Source organism: Dromaius novaehollandiae, chromosome 9 (genome assembly GCF_036370855.1).
Source record: "Dromaius novaehollandiae isolate bDroNov1 chromosome 9, bDroNov1.hap1, whole genome shotgun sequence".
NCBI lineage: Eukaryota > Metazoa > Chordata > Aves > Casuariiformes > Dromaiidae > Dromaius > Dromaius novaehollandiae.
In genome coordinates this window covers 1,239,236-1,249,881 of record NC_088106.1, presented here as the reverse complement: position 1 = coordinate 1,249,881, position 10,646 = coordinate 1,239,236, and the positions used below count along the sequence as shown (strand labels likewise).

General features: G+C 46.9%; 1 protein-coding gene across 10 annotated transcripts in view; it reads right to left on the bottom strand.

Moving 5' to 3' along the window:
* The window catches only part of MED12L (mediator complex subunit 12L), a 154,434-nt gene that overhangs the window by 80,487 nt on the left and 63,301 nt on the right, over window positions 1-10,646 (bottom strand). The gene's annotated exons all lie outside the window — the stretch shown is intronic.

The window sequence follows — 10,646 nt, the reverse complement described above, 5'->3', positions numbered from 1 at the left end:
GAGAGAGTGTGCAGGCAGCCCGGAGAGGCCGGGCTCTGCAGCCTGACGACGTGGACGCACGTAACGCTTCCCTGCAAACACCCCCCCAGCATACTTTTACTTTATCTTGACAGGATGTATCTGTGATCGTCACTCATCGCTATGCTTTATACACGCACTTGCGTGCACAACTGCTCTTTCAGGGTGCTGTTTGTGAAATATTTTCCCAGGGCTAAAAATGAATTACAAAAGAACATCCTATTTTATGGGTACTTCTCAAGAAGCTAGATAGCTATATTTAATTTGTCTAGATTTCACATGGAATTCTGTTCCTTAAAAGCAGTTTCTTCCTAAGAAATAGGCCTGATCATAGCAATGGCTTAACGTCCACTGATAAAACACGTTTTTGCAGGATTGCTAGTGGGTAGGAATCTGGGTCAGACTCACCACTCAAAGCCTTTGGCCTGAGAATTTCTTTCAGACATATCCTTTTCTCTGTTTAACACTCTGACTCTTTCCTCTTTCTGTCTAATATTTGTTTAGGTTTTAAAATTACTAGATTTTAACTAAAGCTGTTTTCAGAATCAAAAAGCATTTGAGGAGGATTCTGAGGTTAGAAGAGTCAAGTGACAAGTCCTTGGAAACAGGTTTTGCTATTTTCCATCCAGGTCAGTCCACTTTCGACATGCAGATGTACTTCCAGCACACATGCAACTTCTCGCCCCTGTGATAAAGATTTTAATGACATAACACTACTTCCCCCCCAAAATGCCTAGGATGACCATTTAGTCATCTTCCTCCTCCTTCATTTATGACTTTGCGGTTCCTTATTTTTTGCACTCTGCTCAAGCTCTTCTCGAAAGAAAAAGCTACAAGAAAGCTCACAGGAAAAGTCTAGGATATCGACCTGTTGCTATCATTTCAGAGAAACATCAGGACAGAAGCACTTGCAAACCGCTTGTGCAGTTTCAGACTCCCGTTTCTTACAGCACATTATACGTAAAAAGCTGCTTTCCAGGCGGAGATGCACATAGCCAGGACCACACAGACCAGATCCAAGAAAGCAAGGCGCGCACAGTCCACGAACACTGTGAAGGTTTTCACTGGGGCAACCCTGCCTTACGCGGTAACTGGGCAGCCCAGCCAGAACCCTCCCTGCCCTGGGTTACTGTGAAAGAAGTGTTACGTGAAGGTGTAGTTACAGGCAGTTCTGGTCTGCCGCCGGTGCAAGACTTCTGTCCTCCTCCGAGTATCGTGCACTTCACTTTTCAGGTTTCCATAACAATCGTCTTCGCTGTGACTTACCACGTGCAGTTTGCTAGGCATCCGAAGACAGGAAACCAAAACCCCCAAAAGTTCTGAAAACGTATCTTTGCATTGACACACGAGAGTCACATGAAGTGTGCAATCACTGCACAACTGCTGCCGCCAGGACGGGGCTCACGCGCGTGTGCATCAGCCCCGTTCCTCCGCTCTCGCCCCTGCACCCTCAGCTCCCACGCTGGTCCTTGCCCCCAGCCCACGCGCTGGTTCAACCCGAGCCAGAGCTACGAGGAAGCTTCCCAGAGCCCAGCGCCTCTTCCACAAGCAACTGAGAACATATTCATAGCAAAGCATAAGACAAAGCATTCAAATTGTAAGTGATATTCAGATGTCACAGCTACGGCCAAAGATCTGCCAGCTAAGTTTCAGAACGATCCTTGTAAGGCTGCTGAAGGGTACTCAGCAACGATGGGTACACACACACACAAGTCAGCAAAACAAAACTAGACAGAAGATATTTGCTGGCAGCTTTGATAGAGCAAAAAACAAATCCAAAAGTCCTGCAGTACTTTTGTAATTAGCCTGCCTTCTGCTGAGATTATGCTCTGGAAATATTTATCTTGAACATCCTGCTTTTATCACTTCATAGAGCACAGCCCCGATGCAATACCATCTACGTACTTGCATATTTAGCAGGGTTGGAAGGACTAGTAAGGTTTTGATAGCAAGGTACAGATCTCTAGAGAAGATAGTAAGAAATATTGCTTATACATGGCAACTCTTTGGTGGAGTAAAATAATTGCATTTAGAAAAAAGCAAGCCCAAATCTGTTAGCCCCACTCCTCTCAGCAGAGGCTTTGGAGCTGCCGCCCCAGCTCAGGCTTCTGTCAACGATCCCATCAGACACACGAAGCGTCGCGTCACGTCACCAACGTGGCGAACAGCCCTTCCCGTGAGCGGACACGGCCCGAGACGCTGCCAGATTTCTCTCACCTCCACCCACGAATCTGCATCCCCTGCTCAGACACAGACGTCTATCCGCAGGACTGTCCCACCAATTCCCTTCCACAGACACCGAACTTGAACAAAAACCTCAAATGATTTACTTAACAGAAAAACAACTGCAAGAGCAGACAGGAATTTTGTATGGGCGGGGGGGGGGGGGCAGAGGAGACAAGGGAAGGGATTTATATGGCTAAAGGTCAGATAAGTCACCAGCTGTTAAGTCACCAAAAGCACACTGAATACTTCAGGGGTCTCCTGGCAGTCACGGTCACTGCTCACTCTAACCCTTTGGAAACAGCAGCCACATCTTTAGAGCCTTAACCACTAAACTGGGCTGGCATTTTGGAAAAACACCCACGTGCGAAACAGCAGGGACAGTTCGGTTTGCCGTGCCGCCTAGGATCACTCCAGTGGGCTGAAGCTGGGCACAGAGCTGAGGCTTCCTGCCCTCCCTTCAAGCTCCTAATCCTCCGCCGGAGGACAACTGCTTACTTCTGTCTGAAGCATGCAAAAAAAGTCCTCTGTGCTGCAACATTTAATCCATCACATTGCAAGCAATGAGAAAGACTCAGTCTCGGCTGTGACTTGTCCAGAATGGCAGCTTACACAAAAACACTGCAATTCTCTTTCTTTTGGGACTTCATGTATTCACGCAGAGCTGCACACTTCAGTCTTTTACTAGAGGCAGCATTTTGACTGAAGTGCTTAACAGTACTAGTTCCAGTTTAACAATTCTAACAAGTTTTAACCACGAACGACTTTTCAAACCAAAAGGTAGAGCTACACCATTAGGCAATCCTGCAATGGCATAATTTCGTACTATAAAATATAACACAAAAAGGCATCCCCAAAGTGGTTCACATCTGGATTACCGTTCAACATACCTGCATTTTAAAGTTAATTTCATATAGATGGCTGCGAACCTTGAACTGTCTGCTGCATTAATAGACCTGCCCAGCTTTTCAGAGAGAAAGCACGCAGCAAAGACACATTCCAGCACTTTAAATACCTCGACCGGTGTTGGAGATGACTTTGCCTAGAACTGCCTTCCTCTTCTGGCACGCACCGACTGCCCACGATCCGCGGAGCGGAAGCCCAGCGACACTTCACTCCCGGCTCCCCGGCGAGCGGGGTTCTGCGTCTGCCGGCCGCCAACGCTGCCGGGCCAGGGCTGGCCGCAGCTCCGCGCCGCGGGGCCGCACCGCACGCCGCCGGCACAGCTCCCCGGTCCCACCCGGAGAGGCAGCCGCGCCAGGGCACGCGAGGTACGTTCCTGCTCCAGGAAAAACCGCGAGGGACAGCGATCAGCTAGATGGAAAAGGGCATGCTCTTAACTTGGGTTTATATCTCCGTTGTGTATTGCTTTAAATTAAGAGTCCATCTATATCTGAAGTCTTAGCAATCATTTCCATTGTAACGTATTCTTAAGGGATATATAGGCACTGGCTTATTCATAGGACCTTACGAGTTTCTTATTTTCCCCCTTTTCCCACTAAAAAAGGTAACAAGTTTTGCCAAAAATATATGGGTAAACAAGATCCTTGATCCACTGGGGACAACAAACATCCTGGCTCCATGTACAACCTGTAGCTAAGGAAGTCTATAAACCACCGACTGCTTTACAGCGAGAGCTACCACCAGAGCGGGGATCGCTATCTGCCTTCCTCCCCCCCCGCCCCCAAGCAACCTCTCCTGAGCAACGTAAAAACAGAATGCTGGGCTATTTAGTATTTTTGTTTGCGTCAGCTCAACAGTTTTATGTTTCTATCAGAATGTAATTAAGTTTTAAATAATCAAGAGACCAGATTTTGAAAAAAAGAGCATAGGACCTAGGCTGATGCATGTGAAACATTGTATATCTGTTATACCACTAAATATATATATAAAGCTACTTGCACACAAAGCCTTTTGATAACTCTATTGTCAATCTTCTGCCAGAACTGAACAGTGAAACAGCCTGCTCAAACTAAGTAACAAACCTGATGCTATGTAGATTATTTTTTAAAGTACAATGATAGTCATCAGCAGACCCAAATAGAAAACAAAAGGGAAATGTAATACAACAGATGAAGTGAGAGTGAGAAAGGAGACATTACTAACCAGGCTGAAAACAGGATGGCTATTTAAAGCCACTGGAACAGCTTTGAACATTTCAAATGAAAAGACACACGTTGTCCTTTACCTCAAAACCTCAAACACAAAACTGTGTTCTTCACCTTTTATTAAAGGCAAAGGTTATCTTTATTTCTTTCTGGGCAATTCTTCTGGGCATCCAAACACCCCACTCAATCTGCTTTTAAATGCTGTGGGTGTAATTCCCAAAAAATGATTTTGCAAAGTAAAGAAAACAGCCCTTGACTTAGCAAGACCTAGAGGGCAACTTTTGACTTCAACTTAAAAGTTTTTCCCTCTGTAAGGAATGAAATTCAGGATTTTGACCAAAGACAGACTGCATTTAATACTACTTCAGTAGTCTCATTCTGGTAATTTAATTACACTACACAAATGGAGCCCCCCCACACACACACGAGTTATGTAATTGCTTTTTAATAACAAGCTTACTGCTTTGAGAAAAATATTAGAGAGATCTATGAAATAAATGAAAACAGTGCTAATGTACCAGCTGCCAAGAAGTCTTCTAAAAATATCTCACCAAGTTTCAGTGGATGTTGTCATGAAAAGTTACAGAACTAGAAACCGTCACTAGGAATCAAGATGAAGTCTGTCCCGGTGGAGAACTAGTATGCTACGTTGCTCGAAATGTCACGCTACAAGCCTTCGTTATGTCGCAAAAAATGGAAAGCAAATCAGCTTTCCTAAAGCAAATCTGGAGCCCAACTAATGCAATTAGTGGATACCAACTGCAGTGTAGTTTTGCTTACATTGTTATTCTGAGTTACTTGGCCTAAACCAGCTGATCTATATAATATTCTACAGTCATAAGTATGGTGCTCCCGTTGTTTCCTTCAGAGAAGGCAAGTTACTGCAAAACTATAGTTAGTTAGACATTCGGCCACTCAGCACCGACGCTGAACGCCTTCACTTGCAGGATTCCAGGATGCAAAGTTAAAAACTAAGTGCTGCCAGCAGCGATTTGCAATGCACGGGTTCTTCGATGCATCTGGGAACTCAGCCGAGAAGTGACAGCCATCCCTGCCATAGGCACGTTACAGAAGACAGTTTTCCTTTGACGCTATCAGGGTTGGCAGGAGCAGGATGCTTCGCTTTGCCTTTAAGCATTCTCTCCTTTTGGGGGGAGGGGGCCATGGATGGAAGGGACATCCAAACAACTACGACCCAAAATGAGGAATGTAACTACTCCATAACGTCAAAGCCTCACTTATAGGCTGCATGAGGGCAGCTCACGAATTGATATCAGACTCCGGGAAATGAGCAGAGTTTTAGAAAGCACTAAGAAGCTCTTTTACACGAGCTAGATTTTTTCAAGTCTGATTCTCAATTTAAATCCAGCCTTTCATATAGAGAAATAACAAACATGCAACCAACACCCAAACATGCAACAGATAATAAGATTGGCCTACGATTCGCCTCGTACTGGAGATCAATAATTACAGCTATTTCAGCCCCGTAGCTGCCTGTCCTGGCACCTTTGTGTACGGTAGTTAAACTCAGTGCATGTACCTTCATTAAAAGCCCAAAATACCTAACACACACGTTCGGTCGCAATGACCAATGAACATCTCATGACAGATGACAACATCCATAACCAGAGATGACAGACGTGCAGAACTTATGGTTTTCATACAAGTGGAACTGGCAGATCTTTTAAGCACTTCCCATTTACAGCTTCACAGTCCCAAAGCCTGGTCACGATATCACTGCAGTGATTTCATGTAAACCTACATTTCTGCCTGCCATAAAGCCAAAGAATAACAGTCTAAAATGCATAAAAATTAAGAAGTTTCTCCATGAAGAATGACCTTTCTTAGAGCAGTTAGATTCACAGCCATGCAACACTGGGTGTTTCAATTCCACGCAGTCTTAGAGGCTCTCAGGAGCAATTAATCAGTGTATTAGGGCAGGCAGAGGGGAAGATGACACTGCACTGCTGAGCTGATTGCCAGATGCGACATTTCCAGGAAACCTCTGGTCATTCAAGAAAATTACACTTTAAATCTAACAGGCCAATCCCCCGACGGAGCGAGATGTTTAGCGGATGACAACTTTGAGCGCCAGTAAATAATTTCACATGCTTTCTCATTAATACATCGTGGAGCAGAAAGCCTGGGTCTGTGGATTTCATGACTCTAAAAAAGGAAGTTTTCAGGCAAAACAGAGGAAGTTTACTGTTCTTATTTATAATAAAAGGACAACAGAATCCCATGACTTAAAGGCTCCATAAATGTTTCCACTGAAAAGGAAAGACAACAATATACAATTACATACAGAAGCCAAATGTGGCTATTCCCTCTTGTTTACTTGGTTATTGACAAACGGCATCACTAAATACCAGCTGCACGACCGATACAGTCTGGGACACGTGGCAAATCAGCAGTCAGCTGCTCTGCAGATCTGTCAGAGGTGCACAAGTTTTTCTGCCCAAGATGTTGTTCTTCACTGATTGAGTCTGATATGCTGTTTTGGGCACCTAGGAAACCGAGATCTTCTTTCTCTCAAGCATCAGGTTACAAGGCAAGCGTGATGCATTTCTCCCTCTAAACAGGGCAGTGAGCCTGCTCAGAAAACCATGGACATCCGAGGCACGATGTGTCCTGGGATGGGACGAGGTTGAGCAGAAGGCAGCTCCTGCGCTCTGCAGACCTGGGAGTTACCTGCTGAGTTTCAGGACAGCCAGGGCTGAGCTCGGCCCTCCTGGAAGCAGGAGCATCACGGGGTCACGCAAGCACTCCAGATCGCCTGCCCACGTTCCAGCCAAACTTAGCTAGCTATAAAAGGGCTACTTCATAGATTTAAAAATAGCAAATTACTGAGCAGTTCAGAGTCAGAGGCCCATGACTGGTCTGTAAATCAGCTAATCAGCCCAAGAAGGAACATTATGCTTCAGAAGAAACAAAAGAGAAACTGCTCTGGACTGCAGGGAAGAGCAAAGTCTTGCTCAAGCTTTCTGCCCCGGGAGCACGGCAGGGCTCCGAGGATCTGCGTCTCCTGGCACTGCCGGAGTACAGCTGAAGTCAACCTGAGACTCCAGCAGCGCTGACGCAGACGTGGAAGAGGAGACTTCTGCTCTCATACGCACAAGCAACATCAATGAGCGCGTGGACGTGCTGAACTAGCAGACCTACCCTCAACGAACCAAACAACCTCTACGGCATAAGGGGCTGCAGATTCACACCATGTGGCTAAGTTCAACAGCAACAGCACGCACAGTCATCTCTGCTGTGGAAGGAAAACAAATACATGGTTTGGGATCGCACCAGGGAAGACGGAGAATCAAAATTTTTCGGAGAGAAGTAACCTGCTAAAAAACAGTGCTTCCTCCCCTCCTCTCCTGCAAAATAAAAGGCAGTGTCTGTGGTAGCGTAACACTTAGACTCCTTTGCAACACATCTGCTGTGCTAACAGACTCATGGTCTCCCTGGGAAATTTTCATGTCTTCTTAGATCTGCTTTATAACCACCGCCCCTCAGCTTCTTTTAAACTAGGGACAACAGAGGGTAAGAAGCCTCACTTCTGTCACTACCGTCCACAGGAGATTGGGGAAAAGCAGCCTGCATGCTGGTACCGTAACAAAAACAAAATAACCATACCATAACGAAAACAAGAAAAACTTCATTGCCCGTTTGCTTCGAGGAGCCCAGAGTTCAAACAAGAATTTTTGTCCTGTTGCATGCCATTTTCTCCTACCACAGCTTAGTCTGAGTTTGCTGTACTAGACAGTAAGGAAAGACTATGCCTATTGCAAAAAACTTGGTAGTCCCATCCACACTGGAGACTCGGGTCCTAATTTTCTGAGGAATTGACCAAAATGCTGGTCAGCTGTTTGCTGAATGCTCTGTCCCTTCAAACAATGCAAATGCCATTTGAAGCTTTAAACTCCTTTCTCGCTGTTGATTAAATTCTCCTGTTTGCTGGGTCCTTGAAGAGTGGCCTCCTTCAATAAAAGTCCGCGGTGTTGCGTATAAAGTGAGCACTGCCCTTGGGAGGTAGATTTAAGTAAGGTTGGTTGACAGTTTTGCTTTGCCAGGAAGCTCCTTTATTTTTCTCTTTCAAACTCACTTCTCTTGGCAGACTGTATTTTTTCTTCCTCTTCTGCAAGGATTTCATCTGGACACAAACAGAACATTGCTTATTTTAGTTTTAGGCTTAGACGCAGAAGCTTTTGGAAAAAGTTTGCTGTGGGTCATAATCCAAAAGCTGACCCTGGTCCCAGAAGGAATATTGAGGTTTTGCTGGCTGCTTCTCAGGAGAAGAAAACAAAAAAGGTTTAGTTTCAGAATGAATTACAAACTCTGCCTCAGAACGCAAGAGGCCTGCAAAGCTCCCATGACCAGGCAAATCCTCAGACCTATTCCTCTTTCCTTGGTTCAGTGACAATAGGGTGGGATGGGAAGAGGTGAAGAGCTTGTCTGGTCGCATGCATTCGGGGGGAAAGCATCTGAAAGTGTCTTCTGCGTTATGCTCCTTGATCCTGCCCCTCCAGTGCAGGGGAATATAGGCTAGAGACAGGCAGACCAGAGCAGGACTTGTCCCAACATCCTCCTGGCCAGCCTTCTTGCTGAGAGCCGCTCACAGCAGATGGACTCCAGCGGGACTTTCCAGGGAAGCAGGCTTTGTGGCTTACAGATGGCCTTGCAACGGGCTAATATACACAGCCCCAAAACACCAGCTTCTGACACTGAAGTCTCGCAAGGAGACCATGGCACGCTGCTGCATCGGGAGACAGAACTGGAGCCTGCCTGAACGCGGATTAAGGACTAGCAGGCTTCCCATCGGTGAATCCGTATTTCCCTGCGCACTGGCTGACAGGTTGGTCTACTTCCAAGTTCGCACAAAAGACAGATCTGATGTCACGGGATTTCAGGCCCATTACAAAGAAGAAGAAATAGCTTCTACTACTACTAACTCATGCCCTACTCCTCTTATGACGCCGGTCTCTTAACTCACTTGCATGATTCCTCTCAAGCTGCATTTCTTCTTTTGAACTATCACCGAGACTCTATGAAACACTGCAGTTAAGTTAATGCAATACTTCACAGCCAACGCAGGAAGGACTTCCCTGGGGACCTGCCCGGCCAGACACACAGACTGCGGTGCTCCACGGTGCCACGGCAGCACCAGCAAGCACCGTCACCCAGCGAGAGGTGCCACGAGCGGGACCCGGGCAGGGAAGGGCACCGGCAGGTCCTCCAGCTTGGTCATGGAGTGCTAGCCCAAACAGCTGACTTCTGCAAAACCACGGCAAAGCAGCAAGCCAGGTCTATCGCAGCGGACAGGACGGCTAATAAGCGGCAGGGCCTTCCCACCCATGCCCAAGGGTGATGTGATGTCTGCAATGAAGTGACCACGGAGCACCCAGAGCAAATGGAGTGAAGGGCACAGTGCTGAGCTAAAAAAGAGCTGGCAGCAAGAAAACCCAAACCAAAACAAACATACAAACCCCCAAATCAGAATCCTTATTTTTCCCAGGCTGACTTCTGGATGCCGTCTCAATTGTCCAGTTTGCACCAAGGCACCACACGTGCTGCAGAAAAAGCTGGCAGAAATTTGACTGTTGCTTGTTTGTGGCTGAGCAAAAGTTTGAACTGAAGCTTTTTAATGTTTGGTCCTGCACCTCATTTGCCTTTAATGTTTTAAAACGCAAAATTAAATAGTACTTCATAAGAAATGAAAATATTGTTTTACAAGTTAAGGAAAAAAACAAACAAAACTCAAAACCACTCCACAGAGAAGCTCCAGCCCTCGGCAAAGCTCCAAACGGAGCCAGAAGCTCGGCAGGGGAAGGTGCCCAGCGGCAGCCGTCCCACGATTAACTAGGACGTAAAGGGACCGCGATGGCAGGACAGCCACCGCGACACGGCCCAGGGCTCGCAGGTTTCTCCCTGCCGCAAACACTGAGTCACCCAGACCTTGTGAGTCACCGGGAGGGGGAAAACCCGCACCTCCAGCCCTCGCCGCTTCTTCCCGAGCCGCACGTTTAACCCCTCTCCTCCCGAGGCACGCGACGGGGTACAGTTCTTTTGGGCAGAAAGAGTCCTTCCAGCGCGCTTGAAAAACAGACGCCTGAAACTCTGTGCATAACACCCTAATGTGTCAGATATGAAAACTGGGCCAGACCCCGCTCGTGCCCTGCCGTCGCCCCGCTCCCGGGAGCATCACCGAAGCCGGACCCGCGGGTCACAGCCAGCCGCCGGCTAGACCCGAAGGGCTTGGACGGGTGTCCAGGAAGGCTGGATGCTCCAACTGCGGCTGAAACCAAA